The 12,787-nt window shown below is 42.7% G+C and overlaps 1 protein-coding gene across 7 annotated transcripts in view; it reads left to right on the forward strand.

The window, feature by feature from the left end:
• CAMK2G (calcium/calmodulin dependent protein kinase II gamma) overlaps positions 1-12,787 on the forward strand; it is a gene marked incomplete at its 5' end in the record, with an annotated part of 67,895 nt that overhangs the window by 38,042 nt on the left and 17,066 nt on the right.

The raw sequence follows: 12,787 nt of genomic DNA on the forward strand, positions 1-12,787 counted from the left end.
AGGAAGTGTATGGCCTTAAGGGACAGGAATATGGACTCCTGGAACCAGCTAAGCACTGGTCTGGGCTCTTCAAAGGATGGTTCAGTCCAAGAAACGTACAAGGAAAAGCTTACTGGAAAAAGCTTAAAGGATGTGGGAAGATTGGAACCACTTCAGTGATTGTCTCTAGGTTACGAAATGGGAGGAAAGAGTAGGGCAGGGAGACATACTTTTCAGTTTGTAATTTGTACTATGTGTTTTATTTAAAATGAAAGTATGTTATTTCTATAACTTAAAAGCAAGAAAATATTTTTGGGAACTCTTTTAAACATTGATGTTTTATGTCCAACAGGAACATGAGGTGTGTGGTAGAATGATTCAGAATATGACTGGGCCCAGACGTGGTGGTGCCGGCTGGTTGGCACTGGTACACAGCAGGCTGGGGCCGCACGGGAAGCCCATGTTAAATTCCCAGCCCACTTGAAAAGCCAGGTGTGTGGTGGCACTTGCTTGTAATCCCAGGCTGAGGCAGGAGGCTTATAGGCTCATGGCAAGCATGGGCAACATAGACCCTGATTGAAAGAATAGGGCATGGTGGCATGTGCCTTTGGTTCCAGTTCCTTGGGAGGCTGAGACAGGAGGTTGGTGACATAACAATATCTTGTCTTAAAAAAAAAAATTATATATATTTACACACACACACATATATATAAATAACACAAATACATACATATACATGGTTGGATCCATCTGGTTGGGTAGAATTGGTGGTTTGTGTGTTAAGCATAGGGAATACTGTAGGCCACTGAGCAGAAAAGCTGTGATAAGAGCAATGGTTAGATGGGAGTCAGTAGGTAGCGAGGTGGTTAAAGGACTGAATCCCACATGGCTGACTCTGCAGTTTGAGTCCTGGACCCAACAGTTTGAAAAACAGGTGGGGAACTTGTGTGCAGATGCCCAAAATCCCAAGAGGAGAATGGAGGATAGGGGATTGCGATGTGGCCATCCCTCAGGGAGTGGTTTCTCTCTTTCTTTCTTTCTGTCTCTCTCTAGTGAACACAAGCACCCTTTGGCAAAAAAATATTAAAAAAGAAAAGAACATTGATAAGAAAGATTTGGTGGAGGATGTAAGGATGAGTGGAAGAAGGGAGGGCCAGATGTGGAGGTATCCACTAAGAGTTATTATAATCTGGAGGTTCATGGAGAAGAAAAGGAGATTAGAAATAAAAAGGGACAGTATTCAAAATACTTAACCAGCAGGTTAAGTTGAAATAGTGCACCAACCAGTCAGAATAGGTGTTGCTGGTAGGAGACTGCATCCCTACTGCTGGATCCAGAGTGTGTTGATGGTGCTTGCAATGGATATGGGAGATTTTAAAAGGATCCACCAAAGGGTGCTGCCTTGCACAGCAGCTCTGCTGTGGGCCAGTTCTAGGTTCTTGTCCAGCCACATACACATGCTCATGATCAGGGGCTGCCTAATGCTGAGAGGGTGGATCATGGTGTCAGGACGCTGTTGGGGGTATTATCTCTACCCCCCCCCATAGAGAGAGATCTTTCTCAGGGAAGAGTTTTTTAAAAAGGGATTGATAACAGTAACCTCAAGGTTTTTGGGTATTGAATGCATTGGTGGTGCCTCTGCTAGAAATGGCGTAGTTGTGAAGGAAATCCGCATTTAGGTGGGAAGAACATTGTGTTGACCACATTGAGATCAGAGGAAAGGGGGGTATAACATTTCTGGATAGAGATATTTTTAAAGGCCTTAGGAGGGCTGACCCTATAGCCTAGAGGTTAAAGGTGTCAGATAGTACATGGCCAGCCAAGTGGTTTGAGTCCCAGATCTGGTGGCTTATGTGTGCACACATACATGTGTATCCAAAATCCCAATGGGATGAAGAAATGGAGGTGAAGGGATTGTGATACAACCATACCCCATTGGCGGTGCTTTCTCCTTCTCTCTCTGTCTCTCTCTGGTGAGTGCATCCACCCTCTGGCAAACACACACACACACACACACACACAAAATTCACTGTCAACAACATTCTTCTTGCCCTATATAGGTTTTATTATATATACAGCAATAACTATTGCTATAACTATTTCTCGAGGGAAAACAAAAAAAAATTTTTTTAAAAGGAAGATTTCTGGCAGAACTTTCTACATTCAAAGATGAATGTCAGGTACAATCATGTAAGTTAGCCTAAGGACCTAGTTAAAAATATACAGAATCCATGGGACCAGCAGTTAGCATAATGGCTATGTCAAGTCTGTGTGTATATATATATACAGAATCCAACTTGGAATTTAGATCCTGGAGGCCTTGGGTAGGAAGCAAAATCTGTGGAGGTTTTGTTGTTGTTGTTTTAAGTTTTTGCCATATTGCTTGTGTGCTTGCAGAGAGAGACAGAGAGAGGAAAAGAGAGAAATCACCACTTTGGGACCAGCAGTTGGCGTAATGGCTGTGTCATTGGACTCTCATGTAGTCGAGCGCGGTTTGAGTCCTAGACCCCGTGTCTTAAACTCACACCAGGCACATGTGCATATGTGACCAAGATCCTGAGAGGAGAATGGAGGAGAAGGGATTACGGCAAGGCCACCCCCCTGAGGGGGTGATTTCTCGTTTTCTGTCTCTCTGTCTTTCTGGCGAGCACACACTCCCTATAGCAAAAACTGCTCCCCAAAAAAATAAATAAAAGAGAGGGAAAAAAGGGGAGGGGGAGTGGTCACACCACAATCCCTTCTCCTCAATTTTCCTCCTGATTTTTGAGTGTGCATGCACACACACCTGGTGTGATTTTTAGGCCACGAGGCCTGGGACTTGAACTATGGTTGGTCATGTAGGAATCCAGTGCCTTTACCTCCACACCACCTGCTGGCCTGAATCTGTGGATTTTAATAATACATTCCTTCCTCCGTGTGAATCCAAAACACATGAATATTTAAGAACCTGATAAAAGCAAAATGTCAGGGTCATTTGTTAATAAGGCACTGGAAGAAGAGGTGTCAGCTAAGGAAATGGAGAAAACAAAGAGACGGGCAGAATAGAGGTGTATAACAATGTTAGTAATGCTGAGGAAGAAGGCCGTGCAGCTAGATCCTTAGACTGCTTTAAATGCATCCACGTGGACCAGCCAGGTGGCATGGTGGTTAAGGCGTCTGGATCCCATAAAGCTCACTTCATGGTTCAAGACCTGGACCCAGCAGTTTGAGGAACATGCTGGGCACACGTGTGTTCATGGCCAAAATCATCAGAAGAGAATGGAAAAGAAGGGATTGCAGTGTGGTCATCCCCACTGGAGGATAGTTTCTTACTTTCTCCCTCTGGCAAGCTCATGCATCTATAGCAACTTAAAAACAAAACAAAACAAAACACATGTGGGGACCAGCAGTTGGCGTAATGGCTATGTCACTGGACTCCCATGTAGTTGACCGCAGTTCACGTCCTGGACCCGGTGGCTTAAAACTCATGCCAAGCATGTGTGCATGAGTGCCCGAGAGGAGAATGGAGAAGAAGGGATTGCGGCGTGGTCAATCCCCCCTAGGGAGTGATTTCTCGCTTTCTGTCTCTCTGTCTCTCTCTGTCTGTCTGGCAAGCGCACACGCCCTATAGCAAAAAAAAAAAAAAAGCACATGTGTGGAGAACCTAGTTCTGTTGTGAGTTATGCATGTCTGACCCTGCTATGTGCTAAGTCCATGAGTTTCAGCTATGCTGTTTTGAAAAAAAGAGTTTTCATACCATGGTGGAACCAGAGGCCAAGATGTAGGTGTTTAAGAAGGCAATGACCAACCAGAACGAAAGGCTGACAGCAGATGGACTGGGGGAAATGTTCACAGCAGGTGTGACCAGAGGAGCTTATGTTATTTTTATTCCAAGAGTTTTCTGACAAATAAGGATCTCCTATAACATTCCATAGATAGATGATCCAAAGAAAGTGAGCTGACTTCTGAAGATGAGGAACTAGAACTGGGTAACAAATGTCGAAAATTGTTTAGCCTCATAGGCATCAGTGAAATGCAAGTTGAAACGGGGTGCCATCTTTTGGCTCTGAAATTAGTGATAGTAGCAAAAAACCAGAATGGTCTTTTTCTAAAACAGCCTGTGTGTCAAAAGCCATAAAAATATTCGTACCTCCTTTACCCTGTAATTTGACTTCTGAGAATTTTTCCTAAACAAATAATTCAAAATAGAGAAAAGCTGAAAGCAGAAAGATGTTCAGCATGACAGTTTTTATAACTGAATAGATTGGGGACAATTTCAAAAGCCAGTAAGGAAATTACTAAATAATTATGGGAAGTCCATTTAATGGATTATTACAAAGTTATTTATTTTCATGACTGTACGTTGACAGAAAATGTTATATAGTAAATGAAAAATATGGTGAGGAAATGTTTTATATTAAGTGGAAAATGTGAGATGTAAATGAATATATACACTCCCACCCAAATTTCATTTTTAAAAAAACAATGTGGTTGTAGATAACTTATTCAGTAAATAATATATGTCAAGAAATATTAATAGAACTGAAAGTGGGCCAGCTCTATGGCCTAGTGATCAAGGCAGCCAGATCCCACAAGACTGCAATTTGAATCCCAGCCCCAGAGGCTTGAAAAAAATGCACTGGGCTCTGGGGCTGGCAGGTGGCGTGGTGGTTAAAGGCTCTGGATTCCCACATGATGGTGGACTACAGTTCAAGTCTCGGACCTGGCAGCTTGCTTTCTGGCTTTCCCTTTCTCTGTCTCTGTCTCTCTCTGGTCAAACTAATAATTATAATAATGATAATGACAAATGGAATTAAATAAATAAATAATTATTTTTTTAAGAAGTGCACTGGGGGGGACCAGCAGTTAGCGTAATGGCTAACTGGGACTTGAACTATTGTTGGTCATGTAGGAATCCAGTGCCTTTACCTCCACACCACCTGCTGGTCTGAATCTGTGGATTTTAATAATACATTCCTTCCTCCGTGTGAATCCAAAACACATGAATATTTAAGAGATGTAAAGGAATATATAGTCGCTGGACTCCCATGTAGTTGACTGTGGTTCGTATCCCGGACCCGGTGGCTTAAAATTCACGCTGGGCACGTGTGCGTGCGTGTCCATGTGCCGAAGATCCCAAGAGGAGAATGGAGGAGAAGGGATTGTGGCATGGCCATCCCCCCTGGGGGGGGGGTGTAATTTCTCGCTTTCTTGTCTCTCTTTCTCTCTGTCTGGTGAGCGCACACGCCCTATAGCAAAAACCTCTCAAAAAAAAAAAAAAACTGCACTGGGTTTGTGTGCGTACCCAAACTCTCATGGAGAAGTGGAGAAGGGGTTGGCCTGACCACGTTCCATTTGGAGGTGCTTTCTCCCTCTCTGTTTCTGTCTTTCGATGGTTGCATGTACCCTCTTGCTAAAAAAATGAAGTAGAACTTAAAACCCTCTAAAGTAACTTTACTGGGTGATGTGAGTGATGGGATTTTTGAGAAGCTTTTATTGTACTTCATGCATTTTTCCATATTTTCATCTAAATTGTATGTTGTTAAATAAAAAATCATAATACTTTTTATGGGGGGGTTGCCATTGGGTATGGTGCTCATCAGAGAGAGACAGAGAGAAGGAGAGTGAGAAATCACTCCCCTAGGGGGAATGGCCATGTCACAGTCCCTTCTTCTCATTCTTCTCTTGGATCTTGGGCATGCATGTACATGCACCCAGTGTGATTTTTAAGCTGCTGAGTCTAGGACTGTAACTGTGGTCAGTCATGTGGGAGTCCATTGCCTTAACCACCATATAACCTGCCAGTCTCACTATAAAGTAAGGCACTTTAAAGTAAGACATAAACTTGGGGCAGTCAGGTGGTGGTTAAGGGTGCTGAACTCCCTCCCACATGGCTGACTACGGTTTGAGTCCCAGACCTGGCAGCTTACCTTCTAACCTTCTCTCTCTCTCTCTGGTCAAATTAAAATAAATAAATAAGATTAAATAAAACAATTCTTTTTTTTCCCCTCCAAAAAATAATTATTTATTTATTTAATTCCATTTATTATTATTATTTATTATTATTTCTTTAATTTGACCAGACAGAGACAGTGAGAAGGAGAGAAAGGGAAGGCGAGAAAGCAAGCTGCCAGCTCTAGGACGCAAGCCACCAGGTCTAGGACTCAAACTATGGTTGACCATGTGGGAATCCAGCACCTTTATCTACCACACCACCTTCTGGCCCCAATAAAATAATTATTTAAAAACAAATTTTTAATAAAAAATATAAAGCAAGATGTAAAATTATATACAGCTTAGAATGGATTTTTTTTTTCTTTTAGATTTTTGGCATAGGGAGCTTTTGCTCACCATAGAGAGACAGATGGAAAATGAGAAATCATCACCAACCCCACCCACTACCCACTGGTGATGGATGGCCATGCCGTAATCCCCTCTCTATTTTTCTTTCGGGAGTTTGGGCATATGCACATGCACCCATTGTGTGTGTGTTTATTTAATTTTATTTTTTCATTTATTTTTAATTTAACCAGAGAGAGACACAGATAGAGAAATTGGGAAAGTGAAAAAGCAAGCCACCAGGTCCATGGACTCAAATCGTGGTCAGCCATGGGGGGAGTTTTCAGCGCCTTAACCACCACACCACCTGCTGGTCCCCGCAATGTGTTTTTTAAGCTTTATGGTCTGCAATTTAAACTGCGGAGTCAACCATATTGAATCTAGTTGCTTAACCACCTTACCACCTGCTGGCTCTAGAGTGGTATTTTTTAATTGCATAGAAGAATAACTGCTCTGTTTGAGTCCTGGACCCAGCATTTCAAAAAATTCTCCTGGTGCATGTGTGTACATGCCCCAAATTCCAAGTAAACATTGGAGGAGAGGGGATTGCAGCATGGCCATTCCCCTCAGGGGTGCTTTCTCACCACCCCACCCCCGCATAAGCACATGTGCCCGATAGCAAATTTTTTTTTAAATCACATAAGTGAAAAGACTGGAAGAGTAATAATAGTATGCATTTTTCCCCTCTTTTCTTTGTTTTCCAAATTATTTGCAATGTGGCAGCAGTTCTTTTATAATCAGGAACATGTGTATAATAGTTAATGGGATGGTTGCCTACCCAACTCCCTCCCCCCCCCCGATTCCTATGGCTAAGTGTCCATAGGGTGGTTACATTCTCAATGTTGAGCACCTTTCTGCAAAATTCTTGAAGTACTAGCACTGGATTGAGCAGTGAGTCTAACTTGGGCTCCTAAATTTGGGAACTTCGGGTTCTGTTTAGGTTTCTTTGAAAGTAGATGCCAGGGACTCAGGTCCTGCAGAAGAATGAGTGAGAACAAAACTAAAGGGGTCACAAATCCCCTAGAGATCCCAAGTGTGACTTATGCATTAAGTCACCAGAATGGCAGTCTAATGTTTAAGAAAAATGGTTGGACTGGTGCCTTAGCTCAGAGAGTAAGGAGAGCCAGATCCCTTAAGACTGAACACAGCTCAGATTCCACATGTACATGTGTGCCCTAAATCCTGATGGGACGGAGAAATGAGGAGAAGGGACTGCAGGTGACACATCCCATTTGGGTGTTCTCTCTCTGTGTTTCTCTGGTGAATGTATGCACCCTCTGGCAATTAAAATCAAATCTTAAAAAAAAAAAAAATTTAGGGGGTCCAGCAGGTTAGGTATGGTGGTTGAAGCAGTGGACTCCCACATGACCGACCACAGTTTGAGTCCTGGACCTGGCAGCTTGCTTTCTCACTTTTTCTCTCTCTCTCTCTCTCTCAGGTGAGTGCACGTGCCCTATAGCAGGTTAAGAAATGATAATAAAGGACCACCAGATGGTGTAATGTTTACGTCACTGGACTCTCCCACACGGCCAACTGCTGTTCGAGTCCTGGACGCAGTAGCTTAAAACTCATACTGGGCACGTGTGTATGCATACCCAAAATCCTGAGAGGAGAGGAGAGTAGAAGAGAACGGTTTGTGGTGTGGCCATCCCCACCTAGGGGTGATTTCTTGCTTTCTATCTCTCTGTCTCTGTCTCTCCAATAAACACACATGCCCTGTAGCAAAAATCTCTCAAAAAGGAAGAAAGAAATGATAATAAATAAAATTAAATAATTTTAAAAGGTTATAGTTATCTCCTTTATATTGTTTTAATATTTGTTTAAATTAAGTATGGAAAGTGAGATAATAGTTTGTTTTTTTTTTTAATGATCTGGTATTTAAACAATACCGTAGTATGCTGATTGAGAAGGAACCCAGCTGTATGTGGCTGAGGGCAAATCTCTGTAAAGATAAAGAAAGAAATTGGGACCAGCAAATGGTATAATTTTTATGTTGCTGGACTCCCACATAGTTGACACATAGCAGTTCCAGTCCTGGATCCAGCAGCTTAAAACTCACACTAAGCACATGTGTGTGCATGCCCAAGATCCCAAAAGGAGAAAGGAGAAGGAGTTGCAGTGTGACCATCCCCTGGGGTGATTTCTCGCTTTCTGTCTCTCTATCCTTGGCGAGCACATGCACCCTATAGGAAAGATCTCTCTTTTAAAAAAAAAAAGAAATTAAAAGATTTTTTTTTTTTTTTTTTTTTTTAGTGTAAAGAACCATATTGGACTCTCATGCAGGACAGTTTAGGAAAGAGAGCCAGCTGGAAAAGGAATAACAATTTACTTGGGGCTAGCAGGTGGTGTGGTGGTTGGGGTCCTGGACTCTGAACTTCCACATGACCAATCACAGTTCAAGTCCTAGAACTGGCAGCTTGAAAATTACACCTGGCATGTGTGTGTACATGCCCAAAATCTCAATAGGAGAATGGAAGAGAAAGGATTGCAGAGTGTCTTATCCCCATGAGGAGTGAATTTCTTGCTTTTTCTCTCTCTCTGTTTGTCTCTCTGGGAAAAAAAAATAATAATAACTTATTCCCTATTAGGTTGAAGGAGACAGCTGAAATCTTTTGCTTTTCAACAAGGTCCAGCTCAAAGCAACCTGCAATTGCCTTTGAGAACAAGCCTCTGAAAATCACCATAACCAGAGTGAGTGAGTGCGCAGGGAGAGATCTCACTGCTGAGATTCAGTGCAAAGTAGAAACCTGCACTCTGCTTTAGCCTGGGGAGAAGCCAGTGTCAGCAAACCCAGTTCAGCTCAGCAAATGAGCATATGTGAACTGTAAGGCATTTTGCTGGGCACTGTGAAGATTACAAAGATATGTCAGATAGGGACCAGCAGTTAGGGTAATAGCTCTGTCGCTAGACTCCCATGTTCTCAACTGCGGTTTGAGTCCTAGACCCGGCGGCTTAAACTCATGCAGGCGCATGTGTGTGCATGCCCAAGATCCCGAGAGGAGAATGGAGAAGGGATTGCGGCATGGCCATCCCCCCTGGGGGGTGATTTCTCGCTTTCTGTCTCTCTGTCTCTCTCTGTCTTTCTGGCGAGCGCATGCGCCCTATAGCAAAAACCTCTCCAAAAAAAAGAAAAAAAAAAGATATGTCAGATAAGGACCTTCACTTAAAGTGATAAGACTTTGGTTGGTAAAGCTATAAAAATATATAAATAGATAAACAGATAGACAATCCTTGACTTAATGGTGGTTTCACTTATCATTTTTCAGTTTTACAGTGAGGTAAAAGGAATATGCATTCAGTAGAAACCATATGTTGAATTTTGTTTTTTGATCTTTTCCTAGGATAGCGATACTCTCGTGTGATGCTGGGCAGAGCCAGCAAGCTATTCTATTTTTTGCTTTTGGTACAGTATTCAATACATTATCTGAGATACTCACTTTTTTATAAAAATGGGCTTTGTAGGCCAGCCGGTGATGGTGATTAAGGCATCTGGATCCCCCATGAGCAACTGCATGGTTCAAGTCCTGCACTTGGTGGCTTAAGAAACATGCTAGGCACATGTGTGTGTCCGAAATAGCAAAAGAAGGGAGAAATGGAAAAGAAGGGATTGCAGCATGACTATCCTCCACACTCTTCCTATCTCTCTCTGGCAAATAAATTAGGCCTTGTTTTAGATGATTGTGCCCAGTCGTAGGCAAATTTGAGTGTTCTGAGCACGTATAAGTAGACTAAGCCAAGTTATTGACTTTGTGAGTTTAGTATATTAAATGCATTTTCAACTCAGGATATATATATATATTTTTTTTTTCTTAAGAGGTTTTTTCTTGTCTTAGGGCACTCATGCTAGCTAGAGAGAGAGAAGATAGACACTGTGAGAGAGGAAGTGAGAAATTACCCCTGAGGGGATGGCCATGCTGACATCTCTTCTCTTGGGATCTTGGGTATGCATGCACACGCGCCCAGCGTGAGTTTAAGCCACCGGGTCTGGGACTTGAACTGCGGTCGACTACATGGAAGTCCAGTGACATAACCCCTACACCATCTGCTGATCCCTAACTTAGGATATATTAAGGGTTTCCTCATCGTATGTTAAGGATCACCTGTATGTTTATGAATGTAAGACAACTCCGTTTTTTCAAAGGATAAGTTTGGAAGCAAAAACCTCCTATTTGGACATACTGCATTTTGCAAAGACTAATGCAGAGACCTAATTATATGTATTTTTTCTTTATTTATATCAAATTCTAAATTGTAGACCATTCTTTTTTTTTTCTTTTTGGAGAGGTTTTTGCTATAGGGTGCATGCACTTGCCAGAGAGATGCAGAGAAATAGAAAGAAAGAAATCACCCCCCCAGGGAGGATGGTCACGCCGCAGTCCCTTCTCCTCTATTCTCCTCTCGGAATCTTGGGCACACATGCACACATGCCTGGCATTAAGTTTAAGCCACCGGGTCTAGGACTCGAACTGCAGTCGACTACATGGGAGTCCAACGACATAGCCATTATACTTACTGCTGGTCCCTATAGACCATTCTTTTAAGTATTTGTAACCCCCTTCTTTTTATTTTAATACATTCCTCAAAATGTCTTCTAAAATAGAATGGCAGCATCTTGAGGGCAGGAACAATTTATTAGCTGTGTTTTCTGTGCCTAGAAGAGCCCTCGACACATATTTGTTGGATGTTGCCCAATGAATGTGTGAAAGTCAGAGGAATGTATTCAAAGGCCAGGGCCATTGGCCAAGATTACCCAGTGGCCTAATAATCCTTCTGTCTCCAATCTAATTATAAAATTACCCTTCACCTTTTAAGTACAGTCTCCTGAGGTATATTTTCAGTGTTCCATGTGGTCTTTGCTTGACACTCTTATTTCACATCTGAACATAAAGTCCATGAACATGTAGTTGAGCCTAAGAAACCACTGCTTTCTAAGTTCCCTGTGGCTAATATCGCTGTCTTTATGATTACTGCACTTTTAATCATCAGCACCGCTGCTTTTCTATTTCCCACTGATTGCAAAGTACAATAAATTAACATTCTAACTTTAAAAAATTTTTTGAGAGATTTTTCTATAGGGAGCGTGCACTCGCCAGGGAGACAGAGACAGAGAGACAGAAACCAAGAAATCACCCTTCAGGGTTGATGGCCACACCACAATCCCTTCTCCTCCATTCTCTTCTCCAGATCTTGGGCACGCCCACACACGCGCCCAACATGAGTTTAAGCCACTGGGTCTAGGACTCGAATTGCAGTCAACTACGTAGGAGTCCAGCAACATAGCCACAATGCCAACTGCTGGCCCCCTAACCTTTTAATTTATTATTTTCAGATTTATTTTGTTTTTAGTTTTTTACTATGGGACACATGCTCTTACCAAAGAGAGAGAGAGAGGGAGAAAGTGAGAGAGAAAGTGAGAAATCACCCCCAGAGTGGATGGCCACACTATGGTCTCCTCTATTCTCTCAGGATTGTGGGCATGCACGCACACGTGTCCCACATGTTTTTCAAGCTCCTGGCGTGCTTTTTAAGGCCCTGGGTCCAGGACTCAAACCGCTCAGTTGGCTATATGGAATCCAGCCACCTTAACCACCATGCCACAAGCTGGCCCAAAACATTCTACCTTTTAAACAAGTTTGCATGGCCAGACCAACAAAAAAGAAGAGGCCGATATTTAACTGTTCAAAATCTCAATATCTACCTGGAAAGCCTCTTAGGGGTATAGGAAAGTCTTGGTTCAGAAATCAGATGTTAAATAGATGTTAAATTAAAACCGAGGACAGCCCATACTAGCTTTTGCTATTTACCAGTTAGCTGCTCTCTCAAAATTCAGACAGACCTAGTAATAACAGAAAATAAATAGCCACATAGGTAACCTGGAGTCATGAACCCAACCTGCAAATTTGCAGCAGAATGTTACCCTTCTAGACTTGTAACTTAATCTTCTTAAGGCTCTTCCTCGGGGCCAGATGGCATAGTGGTTAAGGAGCTGGACTCCCACATGGCTGACTGCAGTTTGAGTCCCGGACCCAGTGGCTTGAATCTTATGCCAGGCATGTGTGTGTGTGTGCGTGCCCAGACTCCCAGGAGGAGAGTAGAGGAGAAGAGATTATGGCGTGACCATCCCCCCTGGGGTGTGATTTCTCACTTTCTGTCTCTCTCTCTCTATCTCTCCAGTGAGTGCACGCACCCTATAGCAAAAGTTTCTAAAATAATAATAATAATAAAGATAAGACGCTTCCTCTGAGCAAGGCTGAGACAGCTTGGAATATATTAAATCTTTGGGAGCCTGAGGGCACAGGAGTGCTTCCCCTCCCAGGTCTGGAGGGATATGTGTGCCTTTTGATCCACGTGCTGGTTTAATTGCCTGGGGCTGGACTCCAGGTCTCCTTCTTTCGCTCTTTTCTTCCCCCATGCAGAGCCTATGCTGGTGCACTAACTTGCAGCATCTCTGTGCTTCTCTTCTTACCTCCTCTTTCCCCTTCTCTTTCCC

The sequence above is a fragment of the Tupaia chinensis genome, unplaced genomic scaffold, assembly GCF_000334495.1.
Source record: "Tupaia chinensis unplaced genomic scaffold, TupChi_1.0 Scaffold148012_1, whole genome shotgun sequence".
NCBI classification, from domain to species: Eukaryota; Metazoa; Chordata; class Mammalia; order Scandentia; family Tupaiidae; genus Tupaia; species Tupaia belangeri.